A 27,547-nucleotide genomic window follows, 5' to 3' on the forward strand; every position below is an offset into this window, starting at 1 on the left:
TGAACGGTGAACACTGCTAACGTCGTTAAACAACTTAGATTTTGTATAGGAATTGTAAACAGTCTCCTTATAATGAAACTTCCTGACAGATTAAAACTGTATGCCGGACCGAGACTCGAACTCGGGACCTTTGCCTTTTGCGGGCAAGTGCTCTACCAACTGAGCTACCCAAGCACAACTCACGATCCGTCCTCATAGCTTCAGTTCTGCCAGTACCTCGTCTCCTACCTTCCAAACTTAAAAGAAGCCCTTCTGCGAAACTTGCAGAACTAGCACTCGTGAAAGAAAGGATATTGCGGAGACTTTGCTTAGCCACAACCTAGGGGATGTTTCCAGAACGAGATTTTTCACTCTGCAGCGTAGGGTGCGCTGATATGCAAGGTTCGCAGGAGAGCTTCTGTAAAGTTTGGAAGGCAGGAGACGAGGTACTGGCAGAAGTAAAGCTGTGAGGACGGGCCGTGAGTCGTACTGGGGTAGTTCAGATGGCAGAACACTTGCCCGCGAAAGGCAAAGGCCCCGAGTTCGAGTCTCGGTCCGGCACACAGTTTTAATCTGTCAGGAAGTCTCATAGCAGCGCACACTCCACTGCAGAGCGAAAATCTCATTCTGGGGTCTCCTTATAATGTTTAAAGTCATTTGTTGTTACGTTACTCACTTTTCGCCCCTGTACAGGTTCATAATCAGATGGTGGATACCTACACGAACTTTACATTGTGCATTACAGGCAGGTAGTCGCAAGAACTGCAGTAACGTGAGATAATTCGGTAGGGTCTGAGTACAGTCTGAAAACAGAATACACTATGAAGTGCGTAGTGTATCATACAGCGTTCAGACATTCCTGTAAATATCCACCATCTCATGAGGAGTCTGAAGTGGCTCAAAAGATCGCTAATGAGGCGACAGAAACATTTGGGAATTATTAAAGCAACTGGTAGTAATTTCCACACAAATCGTATGTGATCACCAACTTCTTTCAAATTTTCCTTATCGTTCTTGATAACACGCGTGTAAAGCCACTAGTTGTAAGTTGACGTTTGTGTGGCCGACAGTTGTTTAGATGATTTTGTAACGGATTGGGCGGTATTCTAAAATAGCTGTTACCGTTTTATCAAATGTTCACTGCTGATAGCACGAAAACTTTTGAACAGTTCATAGAGCCAGTAGGCGTGCTTGGATAGGCTACTGCTTAGGCGACTGTTGGCGAAGACCAAGCAATTAACTTTCGAGTACTGGTCGTGTCACAAATTTTCAGTTGTCACTTCTGAGGCTTAACAAAATCATTACTGCGAAAGCAATGATTGTCACGTAAATCATTACTTTCGTATTTCACACAGGTATGATAGCTGTAGCTACAAATAAAAACGACAATTTCTTCACGGAATTTAAGTTATATACAGCTGCTGTGTCCCCTGTAACAGAATATATTAAGTGCCGTCCGTTAATTCATCGCAACTCCCGCGAATTCTCGATATGTTGCATGATCCAGCTTTCACCGGAGTATTTCGCTTTCACCAGCTTTCGGCTAAGCCACAATATCAAGTGAAAGTATATTTGCATGTATAATGGCTCTGAAGTCCTACTCCAACCTTCCAGTCACAATCAACTGCAGAAAGCGGAGTTCACCAATAGTTCGAGTCGTCAGCCAACTGACGGAGCAGTGTAGTGGATACAGTAAAGGACATGTAGCTAAATGAATGTTCTTGTTTTTTTCCCTAAATATCGTAAACAGTTACAATAATTTTAATCTGATCTACAATAAGTAACAGTAAACAATAAGCAAAACATTGCAATAAATAATCTGTACACGTAGAGCGAATTAAGACAGAGGGGGGGATACGATGCCGTAACACATACTTGTGTCGGTGATTATATTTCTGTGATAATCAGATTTACTGACAAAATCCTTTCTTCTTGGGGGGGGGGGGGGGGGGGACACAAACGATCTGCTATCACTACGCCATTAATAGTGCTTTAATTCGGAATTGTGGTAAGTAAATACGTAGCACAGACAATATGTGTCCGCCAAAATCCCAAATGATTGCACAGTAGACTCAAGCAACCAAGAAGGCATTCCATTTCGGCAAAATAACCTCCATGTGACCATTTCCGACACCGTTGTCCGTCAGCACAGGGAACAACTATTAAATGATGAACATGAGAACATCTAGCAGAACCTAGCAAACTGACAGATGACCGGCACATCTCATCTATTTATCACATATACATCATGTATACACTGATGAACCAAAACATTGTAATCACCTGCTTAGTAAAACCTTTGGAACGCAATACAGGAGCGATTCCGCGTCGCTGGAAGTCGTTAGGTTTCTGGAGATAGGTGCCACCACGTGTCAATGCACAAGTCACGTAATTCCCGCAAATTATGAGCCAGTAGATTGTGGGTGCGATTCTGACAGCCCGAGAGCATTTCATCAGGCTCATACCAAATAATTCTTACTGTGATGTAGTGCAAACGAATCCATTTCTGCTATGTGAATGGGAGCGAAACGCAAAACATTGAGAAGGTGCTCCGGAAGTACTATCAGGTAATGCACTTTCTAATAGACACGGAACCGTTGCCTGAGTCTACAGTGTGTCCCAGGAGGAATGGTAAATATTCAGGGATCTGACAGGAACCTTCATTCGAAGCAAAGAAGTCAAGTAAACAAGTGGTCCAATACATGTACGGTACCTTAAGGTATAGCCTGTGGCTTACCTGCCACTGCTCTGTAAAGCAGAATAGGTGGCGACCTGTAGCAGATGGTAGATATGACGACAGAGTAGAATGATGGGTTTCGGAGTACACCGTTCATGAACATGGTTGAACATAGATCTCTGCAGCAGATAACTACTACTGTTCTCATACTGACCCGATGACATCATCAATTACAACTGCAAAGAGCAAGGGATCTTCTATATAGGAATGTGGATCCGTGGAACTGTGACACCTGGTCAGATGAATCATGTTTATTGTTACACATGTCTGGATATACCATCACCCAGGCAAAATGCTGTTCAAAACATGCACCATACCATGGAGGGAAACGTAAGGCTAGTATAGTGTTATGGATGCATTCACTGGGCTTCCATGGGGGCTGTGGTAGTAGTCAAACTACCATGTCACAAGGCCAGAATTTTGGTAGAGTGATTTTAGGAGCGTGAGAGTGAACTCTTGGCCAATTTATTTCCCTAACCTGAAGTATTTTGTATGTACAGGTCCATACATACAAGGTGTTCACAAGGAATGGTCATTATTCAGGTGTATGACGGTATAACCTCACTGCCAAATGTAGATGTTGGGATGCAGTGGAGGAATGTTGGACGTGGATGGAAACTGTCAGGATGCGCCGTACTGAAACTCGGCCGTGATCTTCAAGTGTTTTATTATCCCCAGCTACAGTGCAGCGCTGCTCTGCTCTGTCTGCGTCACAGAGTCCCGCGATGCCGAGGACGTCACTTCGCTGTCTGCAAAACAGCTTGGTGCGGAAGGGCTACCTCAGCAACCCATGCAAAGTACTGCGGCGAGCTGGCCGAGTACAGCCGCGGTGTTTTGACGACATCAGGATGCGCCAGTGGCTGACTCAGTGGCCTTGACCTCGTGATGTCTCCGACGTGTGTTGGGAGCCAACAAGACTGCCCGCGTTAGGTAGCCGTCGAGTGGCCCGCCGCTGGCTGGCTACGGACTCCGCGTTGGCCTCAGAGGGTAGAACCAGCGACCCACCTTGGACTGGAATGCTGGCACCCCATCTGCTGCTGCATGTAGCTGGTTGTGTGACACAGCCCGCCGTCTAGGAGAGCTGCCACACTTGACTCCGCCTCGTTAGGAAACTGGCAACTATTTATACACGGCTGCGTGCCTCTGTTTTGCTAACGCAATGCTCCGTGTCACATACTCATAACACCTAGGTTGCGCCAATGGGCCCCTTCTACCTGTAACCTGCACCATGCAAACTGCTGTGTTTACTCTTTTCAGCGGTTGGACAGGCCTGTGGCCTCCATTCTATTTCGCAACCGCTGGTAAGCGTAACTGTCAACAGGCCCGCGCCTGGCTGTAACTTGTGTGCTCAGAAATATTGCACCGAATATAACTTTCCTATCTTAAACAGTGGTGCCGCTGCAACGGGAACGATCGTTCAAAGCAAATAAGTGTAGTAAAACTGGCTCACCTGCATACCCAAAAAGCTATGAGCACTTGTTCAGTAGAAGAGATGTGTTTCACAATAGTGAAGATGGAGTGCCCGTAGTCCTTAGGGCATGCATTTTACACCCAATGTTTACCGGATTTCTTTTTCTTGTTTTGGTCCACATTACCACCTCTCAAAATGTGGACAGTAAAGAGCTTGCAGTAGAAGAGAATTATTTCAGAGTATCAAAGCTGAAGATATGTGTCACGTGTATATTTTGGCGTATCTTGATTCCCGAGACTTTTCTATTCAACCATATACCTTTTTTATTCCTTGTTATCTTGGATTCCGATACGAGAGAAGGGCACCTTCATCCTTATAAAAATACCGGCAAAAGTAGCATGGCATTTACAACAAAGATACGAACTGCCTAAAAGAAGTAGTCCGAGAAAAGTTTCATGACATTGCAATGGTTCTTTCATGATATCTAATCTTTTTGTAAATATGTGGAACGCCGAAGCATAATTACGAAGGTGAATGATTCTGTATTATCACCAGAAATTTGCAACAGTACGCAGATTTTTGCGCGTATTGGCACATTCATGCTGGTTGGAAGTACAGCATGCCTTCTCGTCGATAGGCAAAAGTCGCAGGGAATACGCTACCAACACTTGTCGGATTATCGGCGGCCAAACCCGCACAATACAAGCCTGAATGTATGAAAAGCAAACGGATACGATTCCGAAATGGTCTGTTTGCATTCGCCCTGCCGCGGCAATACCCGTCGCACAAGCGTACCCTCCCCGTCCTCCGACCACCACACAATACTTGAAGCGTTTTACGACCGCCTTATTGTCTTCCTCTCCCTAGCTGCTCGCAGGAGCAGCGCGGATAGCGTTTCTGTAACAAGAGCCCGCGCTCGCGGTGCTGGCACAGGAGCAGCGGGCATTGGGGGAGCTGCTGCTCAAATCCCCCGCCGAAGCCGGTGATGTATGTTTCCAGGCCCCAAGACGGAGGACGGAGGGCGGGACCGGCCCGGCAGGGGTGAACGGACGCCGACTTGGGAATTGGGTTGTCATAGCGGCGGGGCCGCGCCGCAGACGGCTGGTTATGGCTTTTATTAGCATCCACTCTGGCGTATTGTGCGGACAATGGATTAGACCGCAGTTAGTCATGCGTTCGTGTGTGAGCGAGCGAGCGAACGCGCAAACGCCCGCGCCACGCCGCCGCTCTGTGCTGTGCTGTGCAGCTGATCGGCCGGCGAGGCCGTAATGAGGAGCGGCCCGGCCGCCCTATGGCGTCTCCTTGGGATCAATAACACTTAGGCAGGAGGGCGGCTAAGGCCATTGTACGTGCCGGAGCGAGGCGGGCGCGGTTTACGGCCGTCGGCGGCGGCGGCGGCGGCGGCGGCGGCGGCGGCGGCGGCGGCTGGGTGACGCCAGCCACCGAAACACTTCTGCCGATCCGCCCAGCGCTTGAAGCCAACCATTCCGTACGCCCAGGTCTTGAACCGCGGTTGTTCAACGATTACTGTCCCCCAACCAGCGGAGCAAACAAAATCTTTTGTTTATACAAGAAGGTAACTGAAAAAACTTCCACAAGCCAAGATCGCTAAGAAAGCAATTCATCGGACTTCCAGTTTCGACAGAGCTTTGCTGTCATCGTCGGAGCTTTAAAATTTTTACAACATATTCTTCATCAGCGTTGTAAGTCCCTTCACACTGCATATGGACTTCCCGCTACCACGACCATTACCACACATCGACATGTCAAATATCAAAGTACTAACAGAGAAGTCAGGCGTTGCTCAGACATTTTATTTACAGCTGCGCGTCCACGACCGTACCATGCCGCGTCCGCCATTGTGCTTAATGTTTATGAAGGCATTTTGAATGTATTCCAGCACGTGTCTCGGACTTTCTATGTATGATGAATGTAAGATTAACATTGTTCCATTGTCGTTAATATTTCCGTCGTTTCTGTTTGCGTCTCGAGGGCGGATGTATCTTCCCTGCGTAGTTTCTTCTGATCCAGTCTTACGTAAATCATCCGTTCCGCTTCTATTTTTGCATACATATCTACCACGAATTGTTGGAATAAACGACGAGTGTTGAGAATGTGACCGTATGTTTCTTTGGCTCTGGTCATTATGCGCTAAGCATATAACTCCCTGGAAGTGACTTTTTTGTTTTTTTCTACGCCTGTTTCCTGGTTGGATTTGTTTCACATTAAAATGAATCCGTCCTCTCCGTGCAGAAGTATTAGTGGATATTGGAGGGCATCAAAAAATGGTTCAAAAAAAAAATGGTTCAAATGGCTCTGAGCACTATGGGACTTAACAGCTATGGTCATCAGTCCCCTAGAACTTAGAACTACTTAAACCTAACTAACCTAAGGACATCACACAACACCCAGCCATCACGAGGCAGAGAAAATCCCTGACCCCGCCGGGAATCGAACCCGGGAACCCGGGCGTGGGAAGCGAGAACGCTACCACGACCACGAGATGCGGGCTCAAAAAATGGTTCAAATGGCTCTGATCACAATGGGACTTAACATCTGAGGTCATCAGTCCCCTAGACTAAGAACTACTTACACCTAGCTAACCTAAGGACATAACACACATCCATGCCCGAGGCAGGATCCGAACCTGCGACCGTAGTGGTCGCGCGGTTCCAGACTATAGCGCCTAGAACCGCTCGGCCATCCCGGCCGGCTTGGAGGGCATCACATGAACGGTGTGTCTCTGCAATGTGGCGAAGCCGCCACTCACTTTGTGGCATCCAATCAAACTGGCTTTGAATGTGTCGCGCAGCGATGGAATGCCAGGTAGACTGATGATGATTTGTGGGTAGTTGAACTACGCGGTCATCAGTGCCCGTGCAAAGTCCCAATTTTTACACTCCAGTTTCTTAAACACTCCAGTTTCTTAAACACTCCAGTTTCTTAAACACTCCAGTTTCTTAAACACTCCAGTTTCTTAAACACTCCAGTTTCTTAAACACTCCAGTTTCTTAAACACTCCAGTTTCTTAAACACTCCAGTTTCTTAAACACTCCAGTTTCTTAAACACTCCAGTTTCTTAAACAGTCCAATTTTTTAAAACAGTCCAATTTTTTAAAACTGGACAGTCTAGACACTGTCACGAATGATGATGATGTCCTCGGGCAGAGAAAATCCCCAACCCGACCGGGAATCGGGGATCCCGGGATTCAGAGGCAGCAACGCTAGCCACCAGACCACGAGCTACGGACAGGTAGACTGAAACTGTATTATACTGGCTAATGGAGCAGTGTCACACGAGCAACCAATGAAATTTGATTGGCGACATGTTACGTGAATGCGTGTCAGGAAAGGCGGGATGTATGACATTCATAAAAGTAGTCTCCAAAATTCTAAAAATAGGCGGCAGGCGATTCTATTGTTGAGATACTTCTCTAGTAATGCAAATAAGGAAGTGTTTACTGCGCGCTATACAACTTCCACAACGGAATGTCAGCTGTTGTGAATTGTTGCAGTCTGAAGCAGGTTGGATCGCCCCTGATATCCAGCGACGCCCCAGACCATCACTCGGCGCTGTCATCGGATATGACACTGTTATAATGCACTCTCGAAAATAGTGTTATCCCTGAAGTATACGACATGCACACGCCGTCACTGCAGTCAAAACTTAAAACACATATAGGAAAACACGATTAGTTGCCCATCAGCATTCCACACAATGCGCCGGCCGTTGTGGACGAGCGGTTCTAGGCGCTTCAGTCTGGAACCGCGCGACCGCTACGGTCGCAGGTTTGAATCCTGCCTCGGGCATGGATGTGTGTTATGTCCTTAGGTTAGTTAGGTTTAAGTAGTTCTAAGTCTAGGGGACTGACGACCTCAGATGTTAAGTCCCATAGTGTTTAGAGCCATTTGAACCACGCACTGCATTTGCCAGTCTGTTATACAGGTTATCTTGTTCTAAGGATTATTTACGCGCAGCCCATGGATCAACATGCACCTGCGATCTCTGAAGTCAGAATATCACACATCTGTAAAAGTACTCCAACGAAGTTCCAACATCGGATATGTTACGTGGATTCCCTGAGAACTGTATGTTTCATTCCATGCTGAAGTAAAGCCTTACCTTACATTTTCTTCTTTGGGCCACTACAATTACTTCAAGATTTGAAAAAAAATCAGTCATCACGCAATTCGTAGCCATCTGACACCCACGGTACAGTTAGTTAACTCATTCATTGTACTGGGGCCGCATTTCTTTTAAATGTGTATAACATCTAGTCGGATGAAAGCTAATACCAGACGTAGAAAAATCTTTGAATAAAACACGTAGCTTCTGTCTTACTGCATTCCTCTGGCATAATTTTATGAATACTAAGAAGACTGCTCGGATAATTATTCCGTGAACATAAACATTTCTGCTGGAGGTTGTAGAGTACATCGGAAGCGTATTCTGATAGTCATTTCTCCGCTGTTTTGTAAAATATTCGAGATAATAATTTAACTTATTTTACTGATAATTTACTTCTTTGTAAAGAAGGGAAAAAAAGAAATCAAATTCTTTGCAAGTGAGGAGGGACGTTGCAAAACAACCTGTCTCGTCGATACACGAAAGTCGTGAGCTGTATGCTACCATCACTTACCGTATTATCGGTGGTCACACCCTCGCACCATAAAACTGAATGTATCGAACAAAAACGGATATGATACTTCCTGGCAGATTAAAACTGTGTGCCAGACCGAGACTCGAACTCGGGACCTTTGCCTTTCGCTCAAGTGCTCCACAGATTTAATCTGCCAGGTAGTATCATATCAGCGCACACTCCGCTGCAGAGTGAAAATCTCATTCTAAAAACGGATATGACGCCGAAATAATTTGTTTCCCCTCCAATAATCGGTGTCTGAAGTGAGAAATTCAAACGTAATCCTCAAATGGTTCAAATGGCTCTGAGCACTATGGGACTCAACTGCTGAGGTCATTAGTCCCCTAGAACTTAGAACTAGTTAAACCTAACTAACCTAAGGACATCACAAACATCCATGCCCGAGGCAGGATTCGAACCTGCGACCGTAGCGGTCTTGCGGTTCCAGACTGCAGCGCCTTTAACCGCACGGCCACTTCGGCCGGCCGTAATCCTCATACGCACACCTTACATTTGGCAAATGCTTTGGATACCCGTTGAATAACGAAAGGTTTTACTCAAAAGGACACATTCAGTGATCGAGTAAGAAATGTTAGCAAAAAAATACCTAAGATGAAGCAAGTTAAGTGACTCATTGGGCTCAGTCGATAAAGTAGCTCAGAGCACGCCAAAGAAGCAGCAAAATTTATTTCCGTTGATGAGATCTGTTTGCAAGGTAGAATTTTCTAGTTAGGATCATTATCTACAGAACGAAACCAAACTAGAACTCATGGAAATGAAAAGCTACACTGTCAAGTATGTTTCAAGTGCTGCCTTTCTGAAGAAACCCTCAATATCCATCAACACCTTCGTTGCGTTAGGAAACTAGAAATTAATGATGTGGAACGATTCATAGTATAATAATTACTGGTACTCCAAGATCTTATGAAATATCAGTGAAGAATGAGAATAGCAGTTGACATTCGGTGCGAGGGCGCTGAACAGTAGACGCCATTGCGGAATATCTTATAAAAAGTGCTACGATTTTTACGCCACTGAATGGTGTAACTGAGATTTTAGTTCATTCACAAAATACAGCAGAAGTTAGGAAGCATCTCGTTATTCACAAAGAAACAAACACAGAGGGTCCTTTAGGCATTCCGAAGCATTACACCTTGATTAGCAGTGTATTACAAGAATGTGTGAAGCGGCATAACGTCAACTGCCCCTAAAATTTTCTGTATCTGGTCTACAGATAAACAGGAAGTGTGTCGGTGCTATATCTCTCCTGTCTTCCACACATCACCTTCTTCTGCACATCTTGAGGGTCTAGCATCCCTGTAGGAAAGCATATGGGGGAGAAATGGCTTGGTGGGAATATAAGAGAGGTACTGACAGAAGTAATGTCATGGCCTGTATTTTATGATGTGACATGACCATGACATTATTGTTGTCGTGATCTTCAGTCCGAAGACTGGTTTGATTCGGCTCTCCACGCTAATCTATCCTGTGCAAGCCCCTTCATATTCGAATAACTACTCCAAGCTACATCCTTCTGAATTTGCTTACTGTATTCATCTCTTGGCCTCCCTCTACGATTTTTACCCCCACCCCGAATACTAAACTGGTGATCCCTTGACGTCCCGTAATGTTTCCTACCAACCGATCCCTTCTTCTAGTCAGGTTTTGCCACAAATTTCTCTTCTTCCCAATTCTATTCAGCACTTGCTCCTTAGTTACGTGATCTACCAATGAATCTTTAGAATTCTTCCACAGCAACATACTTCAAAATCTTCTGTTCCCTTCTTGTCGAAACTGCTAAGCGTCCACGTTTCACTTCCGTACATGGCTACACTCCAGACAATTACCTTCAGAAAAGACTTCCTAACACTGAAGTCTATTTTGAGGTTAACAAATTTCTCTTCTTCAGAAACGCTTTTCTTGCCATTGCCAGTCTACATTTTACACCCTCTCTACTCTGGCCGCCATCACGTATTTTGCTGCCCAAATAGCAAAACTCATCTACTGCAAGTGTCCCGTTCCCTAATCTAATTCTCTCAGCATCATTTGATTTAATGCGACTACATTCCATTACCTTTGTTTCGCTTTTGTCGATGTTTATTTTATTTTGTCGTTTCAAGACAGTGTCCATTCCATTTAACTGCTCTTCCACGTCGTTTGTTGTCTCTGTCGGAATTAGCATGTCTACGGCAAACTTACAAGTCTTTATTTCTTCTCCCTGAATTTTACCGTATTTTACAGACGATATGGGCTTAATTTTTAAGCAATTTTTTAAATAACATTTTTACCATTTTTATTATTAGAGTGCAAAGCCAGACTAAAACAATTCTTAGTTTATAAAACCGAACTGGTCTTTAAAATCCTTAAAAATTGTCATCTGAACTACTTCTTCTTTTTCCTCTTTATCGTCATTGTTGTCCTCTTCATGAGTAAGACGGTCTTCACTGTCATCGAGAGCGTTACTTACGCCGCACTTCTTGAATCATTTAACAATAATGTCTTTTCTCAGTCTAGACCAAGAATCTTTTACTCAGTGACACACCTGTTTGATTGCAGGTCGTTTTAAAGCTCCCTTCGGCGTGAATACATACATCCATCATCCATTTGTTCAATTCCTCCCTCATACACACTTTAAATGGTTTATTTATCGAGACATCAAGAGGCTGCAATTGTGAAGGAAGTCCGCCTGGAATAACAGCAAGCTCTGTGTTTCCCTGCCTCAGTTCCTCTGTCACAGAATTGTTCAAATGACTATTAAACAGATCTACCACAAGAAGAGAAATCTTCTTCAATAAAGCGCCTTTACTTCTCTCCCACACTCTGATAATCCATAATTTCATACCAGCCTCGTCCATCCAACCCTTGTCGTGTTCGTGAACAACACCATCTGGCATATTTCAGAAGGTTCTAGCATTGTTTTGCACTTGAAAATGATCACTAGATAAAGTTTAGTACCGTCAGCACAACATGAAAGGACAACACTGTAGTGGACTTTTTCATGTCCACTTGTTTTTATAATTACATTTCTAGCACCTTTCATGACAGCAGTTCTGTTACTCGATACATCAAATGACAGAGGAGTTTCGTTCATATTCGCTATTTCGCTTAGTTCCACACGGATTTTCTTTCCTTGTTGAATAATAAAGCGATGGACATACAATTTTTCTCTTCAAACTCTTGTGGCACTTTTTGAGATATTTTGGTTTTGGTTCGCATGCTTAGTCCATTACGCTTTATAAAACTGTAGCGCCAATCAAATCCATCCTTAAAGTCTGTTAAGCTGCACTGTAGCGGTAGCTTACGAGCGTGTATTTAATTGATTTTTGTATTGATTCCAGTGGCATTCTGACGGTGTCCTTGAATCCATTTCAGTACGCCATCTTCTAGTTTTGGCCATTCTGCATTCTGTCCTCTATTTGCACTTTTAGTCTTCCTCTTTTTTTCGGTACTTCTTTAGTAGCTCGCCAATCGTGAACGGTTCTTTCTGTTGGCGGAGAGCCGAAATGACGCTCACCTGCTCTGTTCCCATACTCTTATGCATATGCTATTACTTACAATTTATAGCCAGGATTATATCAACACCTTTAATGTTTGTTCCATTACGAAACTAGCTACTAACAAATATATAGTACTGCTACCGATAACACAAATCACTTCAGCTCAAGTTCATTGGCACCGTAGACTGCAATGACGCATCATAGGCTAGATAATGTTCTGGGTTTGTGATGGCGGGGCGAGAGGAATACAGTGTCAGCAAGCTTGTGAATCCCCGCAACTCACATTCGTTACATCGGTGCACTGCTGCTGCCAGTTGAGCCCAATGTTGCCAGACAGATGTAGGTTTCCGGCGGCATCGAATATAAGGACCGTCTTAAGACTGGTGGAAATTTTATATCAGGCCCTAAACATTTTTATATCAATTTCGAGTATAAGAATGACCGGGATTTGGAGGCAAAAAAGTGTATCTTATAGTTCTTAAAATACGATAATTTCTACTCCAAATGTTTGTTTGGCTTTCTTTACTGCTTGCTCAATGTACAGATTGAATAACATCGGGGACAGACTACAATCCTGCTTCCCTTTTATGCCCCTCAACTCTTTTGATTGCTGTCTGGTTGCTGTACAGGTTGTAAATAGCCTTTCGCTCCCTGTATTTTACGCCAGCTACCGTCAGAATTTCAACGAGAGTATTCCCCTCAACATGTCAAAAGCTTTCTTTAAGTCTGCTAATGCTATAAATGTAAGTTTGCCTTTCCCTAACCTATTTTCTACGATAAGGCGTAGGGTCAAGTACTGCCTCGTTTGTTCCTACATTTCTCCGAAATCCAAACTGATCTTCACTTCATATATTTTAATTCTGGTGTGACCTGCGTAACATCTATTTTAATTTTTTTATACTTACCTAAGTTGTAGATCTGGATACGTCCGAAGTAGCCAAAATCGATTATTGCGCTAGAAATAAATGTGGTTGTGCCAGGTGGTTAAAATAATCTAAAAATAATAAATCACTGTGGTCTCCTTTCGATACAAATGTAGTTCTTTCCAAATTGGACGTAAAGATCTGAGGAGAGATTGTGAGTCGTACTTGAGTAGCTTGGTTGGTTGCGCAAACTGACAGCGCAAGGCAATGGTACGGAGCTCGAGTCCCGGTCCGCCACATATTTTTACTCTGTCATAAGTTTCAAATCGACACACTCTCTGCTGCAAAGTGACAATTCATTCTATACACACGCAAATAGTTACATGAGTTAACACACTGTTGCACACATGAACACTGCATTTTGTCACCAGCCTTAATAAGAATGACTGCAAGTAAATGTACTCAAACTATGAAACTGCTATTATCCACACAGCAAAGTATGCAATAACTTTATACAGTAACGTTTGAGATTAATATTTCGATACCACATAAACCGTTACAACGTAACCCAGTGAAGGAAGATTTTGTAAACCTGCGTGATTTGTAAGTGCAGTGAGCTTGATCATAAATGGCGCCTAGCTGACCAGTTCGACGGATCTTTCGTGGTCAGCCCACGTTCGGCGTTTCCCCCCTGCAGACAGCCGGGGGTGACATGCGGCGCGACCTCATCTGTGTCCACACGCGCTATCTGCACTCCGGCTCCATCGAGCGTCACCTGTCGCGCCTGATAACACTGGCTTCGACCATGAGTACTTCCACTACAGTCCCATGAGCGAGAGAGTCTGGGCAACACAGTACCAGGTTGTGTTTTCGGGGAATCAGAAGGCGTTATTTGTGTTACTGAAAATCAAAAATGATATTACTTTCGTTTGGATTCGTTCCACAGTCGTACTAAATTTACGGAAAGACAACAGTTTTCTGTCATTACTGTATTTCACGTTTGTTCACTATGGTAAAATTTAAGCACTGGAGCCATTATCAACTGGGAGCTAAAGTTCGTGGACACAAATACAAAAGTTCCGGCCACGAATATGGCAAACAAATGTAAAAAAATTCAAATTGCTCTGAGCACTATGGGACTTAATTTCTGAGGTCATCAGTCCCCTAGAACTTAGAACTACTTAAACCTAACTAACCTAAGGACATCACACACATCCATGCCCGAGGCAGGATTCGAACCTGCGACCGTAGCAGTCGGGCGGTTCCGGACTGCGCGCCTAGAACCGCTAGACCACCGCGGCCGGCTAAACAAATGTAAACATCGATTGCACCTGTATCCTCGTGTCCTGGTAGTTCTTTACTTCTGCTCGCGCACTACACCTTTTACTTGATTATGGCCACAGGACAGAAATTTACCAACAATGGACTAAAAAATACTATTTACAGTTGGGGACGGAACGATGTTATCATTTCGGAAAATAATTTAATACATTACACGGAAAAATGAAAGAAATGTAAAGATTTCAGGTCCCGTCGACGATGCGGTCGTTAGATGCGGAGCACAGGCATGGCTAGGGCGTCTACTGGAAAGGAAATCCGCCGTGTTTTTTTTCACACTAACCGTTCCAGTATTCGCTCTGAACGATTTAGGAACTAGCGTAAAACGTCTTTCTGGAGGGCAAGACGTATATTTGAGACCTATTGTTCTGCCTAAGAACCTTGTGCCTTTAACCACATCAGCAGCAAAATTCAAAAATGCTTTGTGAGATGTTGTGGCCATTTTTAACGCACTCAGAAACTAAAATTAGGCTTGACCACCGTGTTTATTAATCCTGCACTGCCTTACTCGTTTCGCCCGTAAGCCATTATCAATTGTTCTACAAGAGAAACACAAGAAAGAGTATCAGTGAAAATATGTTGGCACATAGAACGTTCTTCGTAAAAACGGAAGAATCAAGCATTCATTGGAAAACATTGATAAAATATACGAAATTCACACAGATAAAATGGAGAGGTAGAACTCACCAAAATATTCCATAACGCGTAAGTGGAACTTCGTTCCACAAGATCGCCAGATTTTTAATGGTACGCTCATAGTGCACTACAGCTCACAACCTCTGAATACTAGGTTGCACATTGTACAAGATCACAGCAATTGGAAGAAGCTCATTTTACTATTTACCTTGAGCTGTACATTAAGAACACACTCATCCGGTGTATTCCTATGCGTGGATATATCAAAGTTTGTGCTAAATTTTATACACTGATGCTTATGTCCGCAAAATTTTTAGGTACCACATATACTTCCTATCATTTTGCGTGTAACTTCGTAAATTTTTTTATCTTATGGGTGGAGTATCAATAGACCGTTTTAATTTTTTATGTATGCATTAATGGATACTAAATAACGCATTTGTTGTAATATATTATTTTAGAGCTAGATGTCCACTTACTTTAATAAAAATTTTATACATCGACGCCATCTTCCGGTGTTAATTTTCGCCAGTCTCCTTCAAATGGCAAATGGCTCTGAGCACTATGGGACTTAACATCTATGGTCATCAGTCCCCTAGACTTAGAACTACTTAAACCTAGCTAACCTAAGGACATCACACACACCATGCCCGAGGCAGGATTCGAACCTGCGACCGTAGCGGTCGCGCGGTTCCAGATTGAAGCGCCTAGAACCACTCGGCCACAACGGCCGGCCACACTCGTGAAATGGTCGTACAGGAAAAACCCCACTTCATCGATACCTCGGAGATGCTGTGACCCATCACTCGTGCGCCGAAATTTACAGAACAAGCTGACTAAAAGAAGGGATCGGTTGATAGGAAGCATCAAGGAATAGTGTATTTGGTAATGGAGGAAATTATGGGGAAGGAGAGTACAATAATTGCAGATGGGGTCCTAGGCATGACTACAGTAAGCAGATTCAAATGGATGTAGTTTGCAGTAGTTATGTAGATATGTGAAGCGTCCCGGCTGATTTCGCCGCGGGTGCAATCGACTCTAGCGACATAGCTGGTGGGATTCTGGAAGGAGCATGCTCCGTGGCGAGGAAAAGGCTCTTAGGCTGCACGCTGGATGAAAAGCGGTAGGGGACAGAGCATAAGGTTGGCAAGCGTGCCGCAAGGTGGCGTGGAAGGCTCTGGTGCGGCAGTAACTCCGTGTGGCAGACAGGGGAGACAGTACGGAGGACGGGAGTGAGCGAGTACCGCGGGCTGCGTTAGACACCTTGTTTTGATGAGATGCAATGTGCGACCGTCCTTTGACATGTGAGGCGTTCGGTAGCGAAGTTGAACGCCTGTTTCTATGTGTGAGCTGTAACTTTGAGCTTTGGGAGGCTGTGTTGGTGTCACGGCTATTTAGACATGTTGTACAGTGCCTTCGCTGTAGTCGCTGGATTCTGAATTTATGCACTTGTGGGTATTCCAAAGCTTTAATTCCTAGTGTGAATCTCACTTCACGCTCTTTTAAAGTGGCGCTTTGCACATTTCTTCTGCGAAATAAGCTACTTGAGGAGGGTTGACATATTTCGCCGCCAACTGTGACTGTTGGGAAAGAACCGTTTTGGATTGCTGTGTTTTGTCTGTTGTCCACGTTGATACTGCTAATTAGGCGCAAGTTTTGAAGTGTATGTTATATGACTTAAATAATTTGATTTCTCTCTTTGTTGTAGAAGCCTGATAATACTTTGTGCATTAGTTTTCCGTGCGACCACGAGAGTGTTTTACGAGGGTAATCCCAAAAGTAAGGTCTCCTTTTTTTTGTAAGTACAGAACTCTGTTTGTGTGGCAGTTGGTCACACTGTTATGAAGAGTGCATCCCTCGCTGCATGTGAACATGCGCACGCCGCGCTGAGGCGCTCAGTCTTGGCTTGGCATCCGTTGAGAATGGGGCTCCCGTTGGATGTTACAGCCAAGTGCGAATTGCGCGCAGTTATTCGGTTTTTGAACGCAAAGGGCACTGCGCCGATTGAAATCCATCGCCAATTGACGGAAGTGTAGTGGTGAGTCGTACATGGATGTCAAAAATCTTTGTAAGTGGTGTAGAGAGTTTGTAGCTGGTCGGATCGAAATTCACGACGAACAAAGGAGCGGGAGGCCATCAATTTCTGAGGAGACAGTGTTGAAGGTTCAGCAATGACGATAGGCGGGTCACCCTGGATGGTCTCTGCACGTTGGTTCATGAGGTTTCCCGAAGCACCGCTCACACAATGTTAACGGAAACATTGAACTACCGGAAGGTGTGCGCAAGGTGGGTGCCACGCATGCTGACTGAGGACCACATGCGGCAACGAGTTGATGCTTCCCGCGCATTTCTTCGCCGTCTTGCAGCCGAACAGGACAATTTTCTGGACTCAATTGTCACGGATGACGAAATCTGGACATACCACTTTACACCTGAGACCAAGCAACAATCACGCCAGTGGCGGCATCCTTCTTCGCCAAAGCAGCGGAGCTGGCGGCGAGCTGGTATGACATGGGCATACAAAAACTTCCACAGCGTCTAAAAAAATGCATCGACACAAATGGTGATCATGTCGCAAAACAGCTAAATGTTCATGTTGTAAACTGATGTAAACCATTGTAGAAATAAACAGGTCTATGTACTTATAAAAAATAGGAGACCTTACTTTTGGGATTACCCTCATATAATTGCAAGCAGCCTGCAGCGGGTGTCCGCTCATGACCAGCCAACGAGATGGCGCATATTGTGGCTCTGGTCCTGTGAAGTTTCACTGGTGGTACACGAATTTTCCGAGCTTCAGTTTCGAGGGTAATTTACTGTTCTTACTTAGTATCACTGTAATTAATTTCCCATAATCAGTAGTTGTTTGTTGAGAACAGTATATTATTCTACGATTTGAGGTTATGTGACGTTGTTACCCACTGTAAGGTACTACTAAATAGATGATTAAAGCGAACCTTACGCGGTCACCTATCGGTATTTGTTCAAAAAATTTCTGGTGAACTTTAGAATTTTCTTTCGTAACTACATATTATGGACAACGACCCGTCGAGATTTGTTTTAGTGTTTTAATGTCTTATACTGTTTGATGTACAATGAGTTGAAAGAAATTGTTCTCTCTTAAAACATAACTGTGGGTTAAGAGTTCCTGTTTGACTGTATCATTCAGTTTTACACTAATGTTAACTCTGCTGCGACATGGTCCTGTGTGTTCTGATTTTTAAAGCAGCTATACACCGATCAGCCGGAACATTATGACCACCGCCCTACTGTCCATAGCAGCGACGCCTGGCGAGGAATGACTGCTAGTCAGAGACAGGCATTGTGCTTGTATTATCAGTGAGCGTGCTGTCCGTATGTAGAATAAGGAAGGCGCGCGATTTATCTGAGTCTGACAGAGGGTACATTGTGATGTCCCGCAGGCTCTGTGCGAGCATTTCGGAAACTACACGACTTGCCGCGTGTTCAAGGAGTGCTGTGGTGAATTTCTCCTGCATATGGCGAAACCAAAGTGAGGCCACGTCCAGACGTCATGGGGCTGCGCGGCCACGCATCATTACAGATGTCGGACGTCGTAGTATGGGTAGACTGGTAAAACAGGCCAGGCGGCGAGGTGTTTGGGAACAAACATCACACTTTCACGTTGGGCAGAGCACAAGTGTGTCTGAACACACAGTGCACCGAAAACTAACGATGGGCCATGTATGTGCCAATGATAACACCACGACATCACCAACTACGACTGAAATGGGCAAGGAGTAATGTACAGTGGTTGCAGACCACGTAACCCCTTCATGACAATCATGTTTCCTGGCGGCAGTAGCATTTTTCTATAAGATAATGTGCCATGTCACAAGGCCATGAGTGTGGTGGTATGTTTCGAGTAACACAGCGGCGAGTGATTGGACATAACGTCAGAGGTCATAGCCCACAGACCCCCTTCCCTCCCCGGAATTTATGGGAAGTAGGTGACATGAGTGTGCAGATGTGGTGCCAACTCGCTTCAGCGACCTACCAACGTGTCATTGCTCCCATTCACGATGCTTCGCTGCTGTTATCCATGCCAAAGGTGGACATACAGGCTACTACGTAGGTAGTCATAATGTTATGGCTGATCAGTATATTTACCGATTAACTGAGGCCGGCCGCTGTGGTCGAGCGGTCAGTCCGGCACCGTGCGGCTGCTAAGGTCGCAGGTGCGAATCCTGCCTCGGGTCACGGATGTGTGTGCTGTCCGTAAGTTAGTTAGGATTACGTAGTTCTAATTCTAAGGGACTGATGAACTCAGATGTTAAGTCCCATAGTGCTTAGAGCCATTTGAATCATTTTTTGATTAACTAAGTTGAAATTTTACCGCCGGCCGGTGTGACGGAGCGGTTCTAGGCGCTTCAGTCTGGAACCGCGCGACCGCTACGGTCGCAGGTTCGAATCCTGCCACTGGCATGGATGTGTGTGATGTCCTTAGGTTAGGTGATCCACATGAGTTAAAAAAGAAATCCGTTGGAATTCGATTACTCGATAAATAGTACAATTCTCAAGGCTGTCAATTCAACTAAGTACCAGGGTGTTAAAATTACGAACAACTTCAGTTGGAAAGACCACATAGATAATATTGTGGGGAAGGCGAAAGAAAGGTTGCGTTTGATTGGCAGGACACTTAGAAGATGCAACAAGTCCACTAAAGAGACAGCTTACACTACACTCGTTCGTCCTCTGTTAGAATATTGCTGCGTGGTGTGGGATCCTTACCAGGTGGGATTGACGGCGGACATCGAAAGGGAGCAAAAAAGGGCAGCTCGTTTTGTATTATCACGTAATAGGGGAGAGAGTGTGGCAGATATGATACGCGAGTTGGGATGGAAGTCATTAAAGCAAAAACGTTTTTCGTCGCGGCGAGATCTATTTACGATATTTCAGTCACCAACTTTCTCTTCCGAATGCGAAAATATTTTGTTGAGCCCAACCTACATAGGTAGGAATGACCATCAAAATAAAATAAGAGAAATCAGAGCTCGAACAGAACGGTTTAGGTGTTCGTTTTTCCCGCGCGCTGTTCGGGAGTGGAATCGTAGAGAGATAGTATGATTGTGGTTCGATGAACTCTCTGCCAAGCACTTGAATGTGAATTGCAGAGTAATCATGTAGACGTGGATGTAGTTACGTTTAAGTAGTTCTAAGTTCTAGGGGACTGATGACCTCAGATGTTAAGTCCCATAGTGCTCAGAGCTATTTGAACCATTTTGAAGTTTCACCAATGTATATCTTTTAAGTACCAAGGCATCAAAGCTTTTACTTTCATGAGTTTGCGTTAATAAATCCAAATTCTTGAGTGAAGATTCAAGCAGCTTTCCACTGAAGGAACCCTGTTTCCTAGCCAACCTGCTGAAGTGATTAAAATCTTAATAGAGAGAGCAATTGCAGAACGAAGAGACTTGCACCAGAGACAGTGGCGTGGAGCGACATCAAACTAGTCTTCGGACCGAGGACCGGAGCAGCTTTAACAACAGAACTTTGAAATTCCTCGTTGGCTCCGGCGGTTCGTGGCGTGTTCGTGGCGCGGCTGCGAGTGTCCTCCGTAGTGAGGCGACACAGACACAGGACGGGACGGGCCGCGCGCGCTGCGTTCCGCCGCAGCTGGGACGCGCGGCCGGGCGGCTGCGGCCGTATCAGATCGCATCATGTGCATCGCCTGCCGCAATTCCCAGGCGGCGCTAGTGGCTGCACGGGGAGGCGGCGCGGCCCGCATGAGCGCCAATGATTGAATTAGGCCCCGTCCCTCTGCACAAACATCGGCTGACAACCGAATAATGCGCACGCACACGCAGGACGCTCCCTGCGCCCGCCCCTGCGCGAAGTATGTTTTATTTAAGAGGATTCCGCCCGCTCCGTCCCCCTGCGGAGCGCCGGGCCGGGCCTCGGTGCACTTGCTGTATTATTCAGAGGGTGGAGGATGCCGCGCTCTCCTTCCCCGGTTGCGCCACTGCATCTTGTCCGGGGCAGGGCAGGGCCGAGCGTTGCAGCTGCGTGGGGACCGTAGCCGGCCTCGGCTTCGGAAGCAGTGTCAACAACACTATGCGGCCAGTGGACGATAACACCCGGGTTCAGCCGCCTTCTCGAGACACATCCCGGCCCGCTTAGAGTGACGCCAAAAATATTGAGCCTGTTTTTCACTCCATACGGTTCACTTAGGGCATCGCCGAAGTGTCTCAAAGACATAACATTTCGGTACGCAGATTCCTGGTAAGACCTATACAGCATAACGAGGGAACGTAACATTTGAAGTGCCACAAACATCGCTACTGGATCCACTCCTGCTTCTAGTCTACGTAAATGATCTTTCGGTTACCGTGTGAATCAAAAAGAAGGAAGAGATTTTAATTGTTTATTAAAGACAAATATAAAAGATAGAAACGCATAGCGCATGTCACTTGATAGAACTTTGAGTATTGCTCATCCGTGTGGGATCCGTACCAGTTGGGTTGGCAGAGGAAACAGAGAAGATCCAAAGAAGAGCGGCGCCTTTCGTCAGAGGGTTATTTGGTAACTGTGATAGCGTTACGGAGGTGTTTAGCAAACTCAAGTGGCAGACTCTGCAAGAGAGGCGCTCTGCATCGCGGTGTAGCTTGCTGTCCAGGTTTCGAGAGGGTGCGTTTCTGGATGAGGTATCGAATATATTGCTTCTCCCTACTTATACCTCCCGAGGAGATCCCGAATGTAAAATCAGAGAGATTCGAGCGCGCACGGAGGCTTTCCGGCAGTCGTTCTTCCCGCGAGCCATACGCGACTGGAACAGGAAAGGGAGGTAATGACAGTGGCACGTAAAGTGCCCTCCGCCACACACCGTTGGGTGGCTTGTGGAGTATAAATGTAGATGTCGATGTAGAACAAGGTTCAAATTTTGAACACAGCTGCGCTGTTATTTGTTTGCAGAAAATTGGCGGTTGCACAAGAGAAATCATTTTGCGTGTTGGAATTTGCGCAAAGCCAATCCATTGTTCCAGTGCAACGTACTTTCCTCCTGCTACTGAGCAAAATGCCGCCTCTGCACAGCCGGTCGGTGTGGCCGAGCGGTTCAAGGCGCTTCACAGTCTGGAACCGCGAACCGCTACGGTCGCAGGTTCGAATCCTGCCTCGGGCATGGATGTTTGTGATGTCCTTGAGTTAGTTAGGTTTAAGTAGTTCTAAGTCCTAGGGGACTTACGACCTCAGATGCTGAGTCCCATAGTGGTCAGAGCCATTTGAACCGCCTCTGCACAAGCTGATTTATGAGTGGCACGAAAAAGTTCTTGGAGATTGGTTGCATATGGAAAGGGAAGAGCTCTGTTCGGCCACGCGCGTCTAATGAAGTTGTCGAGCGTATCCGGGATGCGTTCACACGGAGTCCCCGGAAGTCCACAAGACTGGAAGGCCAGGCACTTTCAACTTCCTCAAACAACGGTGTGGCGAGTTCTGAAGCGACCCCTGTATATGCAGCCTTACAAGTTGAAGTTACTGCGGCAATTGCGTCCCGGCGACCATAAGAGAAGGTAGGAATTTTGCATTTCAGTTCTCCAGGAAATGGCAGAGTAAACTTTTTTCCGAACGACTCATATTTTCGGATGAATCGACGTATCATTCATCGGGTAAAGTAAACCGCCACAATGTAATAATTTAAACGTCACAAAATCTGGCGTCGTCGTGGAAGATGACAGAAATTCACGGAAACCGAACGTGTTTCGTGCCGTTTCTGTTCATGAACTTTATGGACCTTTCTTTTGCGGAGCGAACTGTAACAGAAGTGTCGTGGCTGGACATGCTGCAAAATTGGTTGGCTCCTCAGCTTCACGAAGACTCCAACGATTTCATTTTTATGCGTGACACCGCCCAGCCTCATTTTCACCTTGAGGTGCGGCGTTATGTTAACACCACCATCCCACAACGTTGCACTGGAAGAGGTGAACAACAAGATCTTGTTCATTGCTTCTAGCCTCCCAGGTCACCAGACCTCGCACGCTCCTATTTTTTTCTGTGGGGGCAAGACAGCGTCTTTGTCCCGGCAGTTACCCATCAAGACCTGAGAAATCTAATTGTTGAAGCTGTCGATTCAGTAAACAAGGACCTGTTGATACTGGACTGGAATGGTTCAAATGGCTCTGAGAACTATGGGACTTAACATCTGAGGTCATCAGTCCCCTAGACCTTAGAACTACTTAAACCTAACTGCCCGAGGCAGGATTCGAACCTGCGACCGTAGCAGTAGCGCGGTTCCGGACTGAAGCGCCTAGAACCGCTCGGCCACTGCGGCCGGCTGGAGTGGAATGAAATGGACTACCGTTTCGATGTCTCTCAGTAACGCAGGTGCTCATGTTGAGTGTACGGTATAGTGTCTGTGCGAATATAAAATTTCGACTCTTCCTCTCTGCAGTGACATGCGCAATGTGTTTCTTGTATATCTCATAGTTTTTCTCTAATAAACAACTGACATCTGTTCGTTTCTTTTGAATCACCATGTACTTTCAAGGGCACTGTAAAAGGTGTAATGGTTGTTGATGATACAAGCACATTAATCAAGGATTCCAACAGTCGTAGCAAGACACGGATCAGATCACAGATGAATACATCTACAAGAGGTTAACAGCCAACAGGGTAAGCCATAATCTCACATGGGTTCATATTAGCCTATTTAACAGAAGCAATAATTATCTGTTAGCACCAGATGTTGACAACGGTCGTATGTTAAAAGAAACAAACTGTGTAAAATTCAATGGGGTCTAGTTGGACAGTCAACACATAGATAAAGCATTAAAACAGACGAGGAAGAAAGGCATATTCAGGCGGCTATACCTACCAAATGAATGAAGACAGAAACTTGGAATATATTTCAGCTTTTGCATAGGGTCGTTTATTTCCAAAAGAACCATCACATTTCACAGGATTGTATCTTTTACAAGAATGAGTTGCAACGGAGGGGATATTTTACAATTACTTTATGATCAAGGGTTTCATTTACTTTTCACAAATGGCCTACGTGCCATCCACTGGGCGCACGTCAAACCTCCAGCCGACTGTCAAATTAGTTCCATGCATTTGCATCCACTGGTGTTGATTTCGGGGCGACGCAGTTCAGCCAGAGTTGTTGATAGGGAGACATACAGAGATCAAGCGACCTTGGAAGCCATGAGCGCAATGCAGTATCTAAACGGCCCCATAGGGACGATGAGTCGTTGCGGCAGCTACTTGTTAATAAGTGCTCTTGCATGCCGGCGGCAGTTCGGTGGTGCTTCGTGCCCTTGAAAAACGAAATTTTTCGGCATATTCACGCCACTGTGCAAAACCACGTCTTCAATGTATCCACGTACTACACTCCTCTAACTGCCTTTTCTGCAATAACTAGCAGTCCCTGAATCTTTTCACGGGAAACAGCGAAGAACACACGAAGTTTGCATAGCATGTCTCGTGTCGACTATGGCATGTGGCTGTTAACTTTCCCCATATTTTTTGCCGTTACGATTCGTTTGCGTTCTACAAGACCCTGTCGAACTGCATTATACACAGAATTTAGCTCTTGGCAGTAAGGTATTCGGCCTACGCGACGGTCAGCTGTAGATCACATCTTCGTTCTCCGCCAGCTCACTGAAAAGTTGAGAGAACACACTAAAGAACTGCACATTTTGTTTATTGATTTCAAGGAGGCCTACGACTTCTTACACATCAAGATCGTGTTTAATAGTCGAAGAAAGTTCTGGATGCCACAGAAACTCCACAGCCAGGTAAAGATCGGCCAGAGTAAAATGCGTGATAAAATGGAGATGGAAAACCGAGTAACAGACGACTTTGAAAAGATCGTACGTGACACTTTTAAAGCCGGCCGAAGTGGCCGTGCGGTTAAAGGCGCTGCAGTCTGGAACCGCAAGACCGCTACGGTCGCAGGTTCGAATCCTGCCTCGGGCATGGATGTTTGTGATGTCCTTAGGTTAGTTAGGTTTAACTAGTTCTAAGTCCTAGGGGACTTACGACCTCAGATGCTGAGTCCCATAGTGGTCAGAGCCATTTGAACCGCCTCTGCACAAGCTGATTTATGAGTGGCACGAAAAAGTTCTTGGAGATTGGTTGCATATGGAAAGGGAAGAGCTCTGTTCGGCCACGCGCGTCTAATGAAGTTGTCGAGCGTATCCGGGATGCGTTCACACGGAGTCCCCGGAAGTCCACAAGACTGGAAGGCCAGGCACTTTCAACTTCCTCAAACAACGGTGTGGCGAGTTCTGAAGCGACCCCTGTATATGCAGCCTTACAAGTTGAAGTTACTGCGGCAATTGCGTCCCGGCGACCATAAGAGAAGGTAGGAATTTTGCATTTCAGTTCTCCAGGAAATGGCAGAGTAAACTTTTTTCCGAACGACTCATATTTTCGGATGAATCGACGTATCATTCATCGGGTAAAGTAAACCGCCACAATGTAATAATTTAAACGTCACAAAATCTGGCGTCGTCGTGGAAGATGACAGAAATTCACGGAAACCGAACGTGTTTCGTGCCGTTTCTGTTCATGAACTTTATGGACCTTTCTTTTGCGGAGCGAACTGTAACAGAAGTGTCGTGGCTGGACATGCTGCAAAATTGGTTGGCTCCTCAGCTTCACGAAGACTCCAACGATTTCATTTTTATGCGTGACACCGCCCAGCCTCATTTTCACCTTGAGGTGCGGCGTTATGTTAACACCACCATCCCACAACGTTGCACTGGAAGAGGTGAACAACAAGATCTTGTTCATTGCTTCTAGCCTCCCAGGTCACCAGACCTCGCACGCTCCTATTTTTTTCTGTGGGGGCAAGACAGCGTCTTTGTCCCGGCAGTTACCCATCAAGACCTGAGAAATCTAATTGTTGAAGCTGTCGATTCAGTAAACAAGGACCTGTTGATACTGGACTGGAATGGTTCAAATGGCTCTGAGAACTATGGGACTTAACATCTGAGGTCATCAGTCCCCTAGACCTTAGAACTACTTAAACCTAACTGCCCGAGGCAGGATTCGAACCTGCGACCGTAGCAGTAGCGCGGTTCCGGACTGAAGCGCCTAGAACCGCTCGGCCACTGCGGCCGGCTGGAGTGGAATGAAATGGACTACCGTTTCGATGTCTCTCAGTAACGCAGGTGCTCATGTTGAGTGTACGGTATAGTGTCTGTGCGAATATAAAATTTCGACTCTTCCTCTCTGCAGTGACATGCGCAATGTGTTTCTTGTATATCTCATAGTTTTTCTCTAATAAACAACTGACATCTGTTCGTTTCTTTTGAATCACCATGTACTTTCAAGGGCACTGTAAAAGGTGTAATGGTTGTTGATGATACAAGCACATTAATCAAGGATTCCAACAGTCGTAGCAAGACACGGATCAGATCACAGATGAATACATCTACAAGAGGTTAACAGCCAACAGGGTAAGCCATAATCTCACATGGGTTCATATTAGCCTATTTAACAGAAGCAATAATTATCTGTTAGCACCAGATGTTGACAACGGTCGTATGTTAAAAGAAACAAACTGTGTAAAATTCAATGGGGTCTAGTTGGACAGTCAACACATAGATAAAGCATTAAAACAGACGAGGAAGAAAGGCATATTCAGGCGGCTATACCTACCAAATGAATGAAGACAGAAACTTGGAATATATTTCAGCTTTTGCATAGGGTCGTTTATTTCCAAAAGAACCATCACATTTCACAGGATTGTATCTTTTACAAGAATGAGTTGCAACGGAGGGGATATTTTACAATTACTTTATGATCAAGGGTTTCATTTACTTTTCACAAATGGCCTACGTGCCATCCACTGGGCGCACGTCAAACCTCCAGCCGACTGTCAAATTAGTTCCATGCATTTGCATCCACTGGTGTTGATTTCGGGGCGACGCAGTTCAGCCAGAGTTGTTGATAGGGAGACATACAGAGATCAAGCGACCTTGGAAGCCATGAGCGCAATGCAGTATCTAAACGGCCCCATAGGGACGATGAGTCGTTGCGGCAGCTACTTGTTAATAAGTGCTCTTGCATGCCGGCGGCAGTTCGGTGGTGCTTCGTGCCCTTGAAAAACGAAATTTTTCGGCATATTCACGCCACTGTGCAAAACCACGTCTTCAATGTATCCACGTACTACACTCCTCTAACTGCCTTTTCTGCAATAACTAGCAGTCCCTGAATCTTTTCACGGGAAACAGCGAAGAACACACGAAGTTTGCATAGCATGTCTCGTGTCGACTATGGCATGTGGCTGTTAACTTTCCCCATATTTTTTGCCGTTACGATTCGTTTGCGTTCTACAAGACCCTGTCGAACTGCATTATACACAGAATTTAGCTCTTGGCAGTAAGGTATTCGGCCTACGCGACGGTCAGCTGTAGATCACATCTTCGTTCTCCGCCAGCTCACTGAAAAGTTGAGAGAACACACTAAAGAACTGCACATTTTGT

At 45.4% G+C, this 27,547-nt stretch overlaps 1 protein-coding gene and 1 non-coding gene across 6 annotated transcripts in view; both read right to left on the minus strand.

The window, feature by feature from the left end:
• LOC126262573 (S phase cyclin A-associated protein in the endoplasmic reticulum) overlaps positions 1 to 27,547 on the minus strand; it is a 620,393-nt gene that overhangs the window by 165,491 nt on the left and 427,355 nt on the right. The window lies entirely within an intron of this gene.
• On the minus strand, positions 101 to 175 carry Trnal-caa (transfer RNA leucine (anticodon CAA)). Its single transcript has one exon. It is a non-coding gene; the product is annotated as a tRNA-Leu (tRNA).

This window comes from Schistocerca nitens, chromosome 6, assembly GCF_023898315.1.
Source record: "Schistocerca nitens isolate TAMUIC-IGC-003100 chromosome 6, iqSchNite1.1, whole genome shotgun sequence".
In the NCBI taxonomy this organism is placed as follows: Eukaryota; Metazoa; Arthropoda; class Insecta; order Orthoptera; family Acrididae; genus Schistocerca; species Schistocerca nitens.